Raw genomic sequence first — 7,500 nt, forward strand, 5'->3', positions numbered from 1 at the left:
TTTCATGCCCTTTAATGCTGTCCTTCTGAAGCATTTTATAACAGTCATCTCGACCAGTTTACACATATAATCACTTACCTATCAGCCTAAGCATTTTTTTATGTTAGACAGTTGGTAGAGAATAACGTGACCTTTGTGTGATAAGCGAAGGGAAACGTCAAGCGAGGCGGGGTGTTAAGACGCTAGCACCTGATAAGGCTGAGATAAAAGGCGAAGGTACTGTAGTACCTCTTGACGTCAACGGGTGTAGGATTTTTGACATATGCAAACGTATGCACACACACACACACACACACTCTCTCTCTCTCTCTCTCTAATTCTCTTACATCCACCCACACCCACACAAACACACACACCCCACCTATCCACACCTATCCACCTACACCCACCCACCCATCCACCCACCCACCCACCCATCCACCCACCCACCCGCACCCACACCAACCCACCCACCCACAACTATCCATACATTAACTATATGACCATTCAAAATTCCCCATGCACGTTAACCATTACCCAAGCAATCCTGAGACATTACAAAGACTCTCTACCCACACATGCAGACTCCACAATGTTCTCTCCACCTGTTACTCGAGCACTTCAAGCCCATCTTGTGTTTAAGTAAGATACACTACTTCTTGAGTGTCAGTTCCCCGAAGTGAGCTTAATGTGAAGAGAATACTTTAAAGGGTTATACACTGTAAAGGGTTAATTAGTTAGAGTGGCTTTAGAGTGGAATGACTGTTATGGAAAGGGTCTTTGTTGGTAGTAGGTGTTTTTGCTCTGTGTATGTGTGTGTACGTGTGTGTGTTTGTGTGTGTGTACGTGTGTGTGCTTGTGTGTGTACGTGTGTGTGCTTGTGTATGTACGTGTGTGTACGTGTGTTTGCGTGTATGTTTGCGTGTAATTGTCTATGAGAGTGTGTGTGTGTCTATATGTGTATTGCAGACAGGCGAGTAAAGAGATAAACACTAATTAAAATCATATATGAATTTCATGACCACTGCAGTGAATCTAATCAAAATTATGGATCTTGAATTCAGGAATTTGTGGAAGCTGGACTTCTTGGTAGTCGTTGCCACTGCATATGCAATATATTTTCAGTAGCAGCATCCCTCGTCTTGAAATCGCTTGGGAGAAGGAGCATGGCGCTTGCAAAATAATTTCCAGGAAAGAGATAGATAGTGCGTACGTGTGTGCTTGGGTTTATGTGTGTGTGTGTATGTGTTATGTGTGTGTGTGAAAAAATAGGGAAAAGGATGATGTATAGAGAATAAAAGAAAGCAAACAAGATAGAGAGAGCGTGCTTTTCCGTGTCTAAAATTCCTTAAAGTGAAGAGGGAATATATGAATAAAAAGCACATCTAATATTCGTGATATCTAAGCAGTGCAATCAAGCAAGCACATGCATTTATAAAAAAATGAGGAGAGATATCAATACAAAAGGGAAATCGAGCCAAAAGGGAACACGGAAGACGAGCACTGGGCTAGAGGAAGATTGAATTACGAAGTCGTAGAAAGAACATATGCTAAAAAAAATCCGAAGATACTGCACATACACACACACACACACACGCGCGCACGCACAAAGACACACACACACATATACACACACACGCACACACACACACAAACTCAAACACATACACACACAAGCATCATCAATCATCATCAATCCACCTATACATACAAAACTAGCCATGCATACACATTTAGAATCCACAGAAAAACAAACAAACAAACAAAAAAACAACAACAACATAATAACCCTTCCCCTCTTTCTCTCTCTTCCCCCCTCCGCCTTTATTCTCTCTCCCTCTCTTTCCTCTTAATTGGAATAACATCAGTCTTAACACACATACTGAACAAAGGGAAAATGCCGTTTAGTTAATTGATGTGACTACAACACCGTGAACCGAACATCAGCTAGCAGTGGCCTTCAAAGTCATCATATTCAATTGACTTCCACGATGACAAAAGCAAGCATATTTTCCTTTTAATTAGATGTAAATGGCAGGGGAAAGGCATAGGGGTATAGATAGATAGACCGTCAACAAGATAGATAGATAGATAGGCGGACAGAGCTTGGTAGACAGAGAGAGGTAAAGGGTGAGGAGAAATAAATGTGAAGGTAGATAAAGAGTGGGATAAATAGATGGATGTGCAGGTAAAAGGATAGATAGATATATAGATTGTTAGGTAAATGGAGAGATAAACACATACACATAAAAACAACATGCACACACTTAAAAGACAATAAGACAATAAGTGGATCAGTGAGCGAGAGAGAGAGAGAGAGAGAGAGAGAGAGAGAGAGAGAGAGAGAGAGAGAGAGAGAGAGAGAGAGAGAGAGAGAGAGAGAGAGAGAGAGAGAGAGAGAGAGAGAGAGAGAGAGAGAAAGAGAGAGAGAGAGAGAGAGGGAAGTATCAAATGTGGACTTATAGCAATGAACTATGTTGATTGCTTTGACAATCGTTATCAGTGTGGATAACAATGATAATCGTCAGCTAATTATAAAAAAAAACTTTTCATAATGATTAAAAGTTAATAACACATTATCATTGATCAGAAACCCTAATTAACAATAGGATAACGACATCATTAGGGTACTTAACTGTGTACAAAATTCATGGGTTTGTTTATGATATATTTTCCGGCAAAATTCAATTCTTAATTTATTCATTTATTCATTTTCGTTTACTTTGTTGAATAAAGGACCAGGTTTACTATGCAGGATACTCAACAACTGAAAGGAAAGGACGTTAAAGGAAAAAATTATAGGGCAAATTTAATAATTGTGTTCGAGGTGTTTGCTAATTCAGAGGTATCATTTTGAAGACAATTAATGCTATGCCATCCATCAAGGTGTTTAGGTTTTGAAGTGTTTAGAATTAAGTGAGCTGAAGGGAGATTGGGAAAAATCTTGGGAAACAGTTCTGGCTATTGACCAGAAGGAGTGGAGTCTAGTATGGTTGTTATGCATCTTGCGTGGACTGCTCTGGAGGTGGCATTTTGATTTTGCTTCCAATTTTGAGTTTTACAGCCTTGGATTATTGGGAGCTGAACCACAGGTATTCATGATGAAGTTATTAAGATAAAAGAAAACACACATACTCACAATAAAAGAGGCACAGAATGATGGATCATCAGAGTCCAGAAATGAAAATAAGAAAAGATAAGATGAAAATAGTAGATAAATAACAAAGAGAATTCTTGTCCCTCAGGTTGAAAATCTGAAGGAGAAACATAGCCCAGATTTATGAGGCAACAGTCAGATTTACCAGAAGCGATAAGTACGAGAGATTTCTTGTGCATGGAGATATTTACAAAAAAGGTCAGGATTATTAACTGTATCCAAACTCTCCTCAGGATGTATTGGGCTTTAGTTACTAACCGTTTCGGCGTGAGTTTAGAAGGAAAGTTTCGATGCATAGATGCTCTAAGAGACATAGATTGGTTGTTAGCGTCCGTAGAGAGAATAGATTTGCTTTGAAGCGTTAGGGAGGCACATGGGATATTGTCGAAGTAACCAGTAATGTACTAATAAGGGAAATATGTTTGATGAGGCTACATTGTTACTGAATACGAAGAATTGGTTGATTATAGTCTATTATACCTTATTATAGTATTACAGTATCAGGATTAATAGCATTGGCAGCAGCACGGGATATACTTATATAGATATATAATATATATATAGAAAATAGGGATCATGATCATAATTATCACAGAGAAAAACAATATATAAACGAGATTCACAAAGCGGTCGAGGACATGGGAAACATATAAGGTTTACGAGACAGGCAATCATTCCACAGACATCCAGTTATCACCCTCTCACAGTCATCATCCTCTCTCTCACTGTTTCCCTTACGTTTCTGTCGTGATTAACCCCTTTCCCCCCCATCTCTCCACCCTATGTATGATATGCAAGTGTTAAAGTTGACAATGATAATATTTGTATTATAACGTGTGTGTTAATGATGATACTAATACTAATGATAATAATGTACCAATAACTACGATAATATAAAAAATGATTGCGAAAATGATGATGATAATGATAATAATGATAATGATGATAATTAGCAATAACAAATATCAATAATGATAATAATTGCAGCGAAAAGACAAGTTAACGCTCATTATCCGACCAATAATGGATTTTAAAATCAAGCTTTCGTAATCAGTAAGTAACTAATGTTAAAAAAAAAAAAAAAAAAAAAAAACTATAAGGGAGGCGATATATGTAAATTTGCATCCATATCATAATTACATTTTCACCTTACTTGCATATGAAGTAAAAGGGAATATATATATACAAAATACATCCCATAGAATGACGATGTGTATGTGATGTGAGTCTATATTTAGGGTACGAGTTTCAATACTAAAATTGTTTGTTTGTTTACTGTGATAGCTATAATCTTCTCCTATCTATACTTACCGTAGATAGGATCAGGTCTTTGGATTAAGTCTGGTGAACGAGTGATTCTAGTGAGACTGTAATTAATATATCATGGTCTTTAACCTTTACTTTTCACATTCTTTTAGATAGACAGCTTATCCAGTATCTTTGAAGGAAATGTTTGTATTCATGAGATTAGCTTTTCATAAGTCCAAAACTAAACGGATTCTGTTATTTGTTATCATTAACTTCTAGATATCTCTAAATCAATTATATTATTACCTTATCCCCAGTGTACACTAGTCACGTGCCTATTCAAAATGTGCTTATTCTGGATGGATAGAATACTTAGAAAAACCTCATTCTTTGGTTAGTTCTATAAGTAATCAAAATACACCGAACATTGAGTCTCACACAAAACAAAAATAATTATCCCCATTTATCCCTTGGTAAACCTTTCATCATCATTTCCCTCTCCATCTTTAAGGGGTAACTATTATTATCTATAAATTTTTCTTTGCCGAGAACCGCTCATCCAATTAACATTTCTCTCGACACTGAACTCTGCCAAGTCTTCAGACATATCCTTGCCAGCTTTCATCTTCTTGTGATTTCGAAATAACAAACAAACACACGCAAATTCGCTGATGGAATTCCTTATCATTAAATATGTGCATGGAGATTCAAGTGACAAACCTAAAGAATAATTGGGAATAGAGGTAAACTTGAAGCACAGCACTCTTTCCTTCGTCATAAAATCTTTATGAATAAGATATATATATTACCCACAGTGAAAACCTCGTCTGACGAACATAGCCAGGCCCTAACATGTAACATGCTTCTAAGATGGAGTCGTTTGTTAGATGTCTCATTACGAAATACACACTGCCTCTCCGTCTCCGTAACTAAGGATGGTAGACTCCCATGAGAGTGTGATTCACGGGGTGTAATTACAGGCTCTGGATTAGTCCTTCAGCCAATATCAACCCATTGTGGACTGGTTATCACTTTGTGTTAGGCTAACTGGCACGAGGCAATTCATTAGTAGCTTGTTTCATTTATTGTAGAGAGATAAGGAGCTACAGTATAAATCAGAGGTGAAAGAGATAGATAGATAGATGAATAGATAGAGATAGATAGATAGATAGATTGATAGATGAATAGATAGAGAGAGAGAGAGAAAGAGAGAAACAATATTATTTTTATTTGTTTTAGAAAGAGAGAGTGAGAGAGAGAATGAATGAGTGAGTGAGTGAGAGTGTATGTGTGTGTGTGTGAGAGAGATAGATAGATAGATAGATAGATAGATAGATAGATAGAGAGAGAGAGAGGGAGAGGAGACAGAATTATTATTTTATTTGTTGTAGAAAAATAAAGATCTGGACTATGAATATACATACATACATACATACATACATACATACACACACACACACACACACACACATACACACACACACACACACACATACACACACACACACACATATATATATATATATATATATATATATATATATATATATATATATATATATACAGAGAGAGAGAGAGAAAGAAGGAGAGAAAGAGAGAGAGAATAAGAAAGAAAAAATGATTTTCCTCCTACACTTCGTCACAGTGCATCACAGCAATGCGTCAGACTGTAACAATTCAGACGCTAGATTTAACCCAACTGGATTTCATATCTTATCTTAATATTCATCTTAACTGCAGGCTCAAAAATAAGTATTCATATCTAAGAAATGTCGTCACACCTCATGGGGAATTTTAATCAGGATGCCAATTATCCCTATATTTGCATCCGATCGAAATTGCTTTAATATCCATTTTGTTAAAGAAAAGTATAACCAATTGGTTTTGAAAATGATACTTGGATCATAGTATATCATGGAGAAACTTGGCTTGCTTGTTATTTTAGGGCTTCCTGCCCCTAAATACGACTTATATTGCCAAGATAAATACATATGTAAATGTACCAGTCTATCAAGTACACTAATACACTATTCAATATTGAAATAAGAGCACACACACACACACACATACGAACACACACACACATTCTCACAATATAATTCCCTTTTATTGCATCAATCATTCTTCTTGCGCTACTTTTCTGCCTTGAAAAAGGAAAGATAAAAAAGGTGTGAAGAAAGATTATATAAATACGTGGATACCGACCCAAAGTGAATGGACATTTATCAGCAAGGCGTTTAAGAATGCCTTTCTTAGCCAGTACCAAGTTCTTGAAAATTTGGATTCTTGAATTTCATAACACTTTCATGGTGTGTATAGATGTGGCAATGGCCAGGACGTATATGTAATATATACAATATATTATAAGTCAGTGACGTGCCTAGAGTCATATAATGGCTATAAAGCCGGTGTATTTAAGATGGAATTCCTTTTCGTTCAGAGGACATGACTACACCATTTATGGTTGTTGTCAGAAATCTTCTTTTCACCCTTCCGTGGTTTCTTATTATGACAATGCCGTCGGATTTCTCAAGGAATACCAACCATTCGAGTGTGATAGCATCTACAATCTACGTGTACTTTATGCACCTCCACTCCGTGTTTGTCTGCAATGATTGACGATTGACAAAGGCTCTTGAGTATGTCATTATTTGCCACAAAGAACAGGAGTCTGATTCGTTTCAGTAACAAAATGGGTTGCAGAAATTACCAAAATGGGTTACAGAAGGTGTGATTAATGATAACTAAGACTGCAATTGGTTACGTTCCAGTTAAGTTTCAAAGAATAATGTACTTCTTTTTATTCAGTTTAGTAACAAGTGATGGACGATCACCCTTTTCCAATACCTGGCATCTGGCATGTGGAACTAATTTGATGCAAAGTTTTCTTTCATCTGGAAACTGGGACAATTTAACATTTCTTTTCTTGTCTGGTTGCCAATTTAATTATCATTTTTAATGGATTCTACCATCGCCACTAAACACGTCACAAAAAAAGAAAAAGAAATTTCTCTCACATAACACACCTACCAGGTTAACGAAAATCCTAAAAAAAAAAAAGAAAAAAAGAAAAAAAAAAAAAAAATTACCTATCTTATATTTGATTTGATATGAAC

The sequence above is a fragment of the Penaeus japonicus genome, unplaced genomic scaffold, assembly GCF_977035675.1.
Source record: "Penaeus japonicus unplaced genomic scaffold, GWHDUDI00000001_assembly GWHDUDI00000001, whole genome shotgun sequence".
Taxonomy (NCBI): domain Eukaryota; kingdom Metazoa; phylum Arthropoda; class Malacostraca; order Decapoda; family Penaeidae; genus Penaeus; species Penaeus japonicus.